Here is a 3,294-nt window from a genome sequence, read left to right on the forward strand (position 1 = left end):
CAAATTAATATTAATAAAGTAAATATATTTTTATGTTTTATTTAAATAAATATATAGATAAATAAAATGATTTTTTTTATAAATTAAAATTTATTATGTTTAATTTTCTTCGAAACTAGCATAAATAAATTGAGTTTAATTTACTAAAAAATCATTTTTATTTTTCGTTAAAAACATAATGCTATATTTACATTTCACTTTCTAATTTGTTATAAAACTAACAGTAATGACGAGATCGTCTCTTAAAATATGAAGACCTTTTGAGTTATATATCCTTATTTTCACTTCATTTATAAATATTGTGCATACATACTTACAAAAAAAAAGGAGAGAAATAATAATAATAATAATAATAATAATAATAATAATAATAATAATAATAATAATAATAATAATAATAATAATAAGTTTATTTTAAAACACTTAAATAAGAAATTAGAACAGAAGTAAATAAAATCCTACTTTTTCTTTTGAAAGTAAATTAAAAATACATTGATTATGAAACACTTTATTAATTATGCATTGACTATCCAAACCGATGAATTAATTAATTAATTGAACATTTAAAATGCATTCATAATACATTATCCCACACTCTTCTTCACACAATGCATTGAAACCAAATTGATGGAAAACTTTTGAGTCGGCAATTAATAATATAAATATTTATATGTTGACTTTTTCATGTGATATGGCTAAAATAACACATCACCATCTCCACAGTTATGCATGGGATTAATTTACTAAACATTTCTCATGGTTGTTCATATTAAGCAATATTCAATGGATTAGACTTTGCAAAAATTGAAATTAATTTGGCTTGCTTACCTAGATCAATGAGATCATATAAAAGCAAAATTTAATTTTAAAAATGTTTGTTTGGGACATGAAAGGTTGCATTAAGAAATTATGTTTGTGTTAGGTTGGTTGTATAACATGGACAATATCTTAAACTCAATTGTGGACAAACATTCATCATTTTTCTTCTTAACTAACCTCAAATATTTTTAAAATATAAGTAAGTTGGAATAAATTAAATTTCAAATACAAATTTTATTCTTTGCTATAATTAAAAATAATTATCATTTCTCTATAAAAATATGTTTCATTGAAAAGTTGATTAACAAGTGTAGCATTATATTAATATATTTTAAATTCTAAACGATTTTATGTCAAATTATTAAGCTTTTTTTTTAATTATTTGGTTACTATGATTATACTTTTGGGTAGGAGAAGATACTAGGTTAGGACTAACATCAAAGTTTTATTTTATAAGGTTTGGCATATAGGCATACCCTTTTTTTATTTAAATGTTATTTTTTTATAATACCTTATGTTTATTTAAAAAAGGGTATTATTAAAAATGTTTAGTAATAGCCTATATGTAATGTTATTCGACATTGGAAATAATCTTATCATGTTTAATTTCACTTGATACAAAGAAAATAAACGTTTTAAAGAAAAATAGAGAAGCCCATTTAAAAGCAAAAATAATTCGATCCATTAATAAAATATTTCCCTATAAAACCTTAAAAAAACAAGATTATTTGGATAAAAGTTAGTAATATGAAATTCAAATGTTCAACAAGATTTTCACATTACGAGAATGAAGCTCTGAAAGTGGTGACATCATAAAGAGGAAAATCTTGCAAAAGTGATATTATGAGGTTATGTATCTTAAAGTATTAATTGGTTCCAACAAAACCACCACAAAACTATCATCATTTTTTTTTTCTTAAAACCATAATCTATTATATTCATTGATTGTGCACACAAAAAAGAAATTTAAATCACCCTATTTAAATTATTTAAAAGGGTTGATTTCAGTATCATACAAAATAATACAGAATATAATGCTTTTTTATAATAATTTGAATTATCGTGTTGAGTAAAAGTGTTTTTCAAAGAAATTTTGGAAACTATAATTGTAAAACCACATGTTTTATCTTAATTTTAACATTAATTACTAATATAATAAAAAAATATAATTTTGATTCTAAATATAATTTAATTTAACTTGCATCTGTATATAATGTAAATATCATACTTTTTGTTAAACTTTAGTTGGTGAACGATAGCAGTTTTTTACACCAGTGAGGACCACTCACTAATATATTATTTATTCTCACCGACCTACATCAAATGAACGTTATGACTCTTTATCAATGTGGCAATTATATATATATATATATATATATATATATATATATATATATAATCTTATGTAAACCCTATTATACAATTTCATAAATATTACTAAATATCATCAAAGTACTAAAAACAGTTCAAAGATTAAACATGAGTAAAATATATAAAATTTATTGTAGTCAAATATTCAGCTATTTTAATCATTTTTATAATTAAATTGATATAAATAAAAGATTCAATGATTGAAAAATAAGTTTGTAAAGAAGTTGAAAAATAATTGATGAAAATCAATTATGTTAAAATACTATTCACCCCATTCCAAGAAAAAAAAGGAAAAAGTATATAATATGATAATAATTAATGAAAAGGCAGCATTGGGTGTGAAAATAATTGGATGGGAATGAGATAACAGGAATGGCAATCGGTGGTACCAACATCCATATTGGATAATGGTTTATTTTTTAAACTTGTTCCTTCTCGTAACGGCTGCACACATTTTAAAGAGATAATATATATATATATATATATATATATATATATATATATATATATATATATATATATATATATATATTATTTAAAATGCTAAAATTATAAATATTAAAACATAAAAATTACATTGATTTGACTCATTCTTTAAGATTTCGCTTTAGTTCCTATTGGTCGTAGGAAAAAACTATAACATTAAGAAATTCATATAAGAAAAAGTTAACATAGACAAAATAGTAATAAAAGTTTTATAGATTAGGATTAATTCTTGATTGAAAATGTGAATCACTTTTAGGTGAAAACAAAGGTTTAATTTAGTCAATTGTTTAGATTGGTTCAGGTTAGGTTATGTCTAACTTAAACTAAGATTAATAAAATTTATTCAAATACATCTATTGTTATGTTAAGTTAGTTAAACCCAAAGGTTAAAATAAGTAAACCTAAATTGAATAATCGAGACAAATCAGTCTAAGCTAATGGGTGAGTAAAGTTGACATGAGCTAAAAATTGAGATGAGTTAATTTAGATCAAAGATCAACCTGAATTGGTTGGATTGAAGAACCAAGTTGGGTTGATCCAAACAAATGTTGATTGTTAGCCTATGTTGAGCGACTTAGGCCAAAAGTAAGTTAGGTCAAAGAATCGAGTTAAATTGGC

Source organism: Vigna umbellata, chromosome 5 (assembly GCF_029865625.1).
Source record: "Vigna umbellata cultivar VRB3 chromosome 5, Vumbellata_1.0, whole genome shotgun sequence".
Taxonomy (NCBI): domain Eukaryota; kingdom Viridiplantae; phylum Streptophyta; class Magnoliopsida; order Fabales; family Fabaceae; genus Vigna; species Vigna umbellata.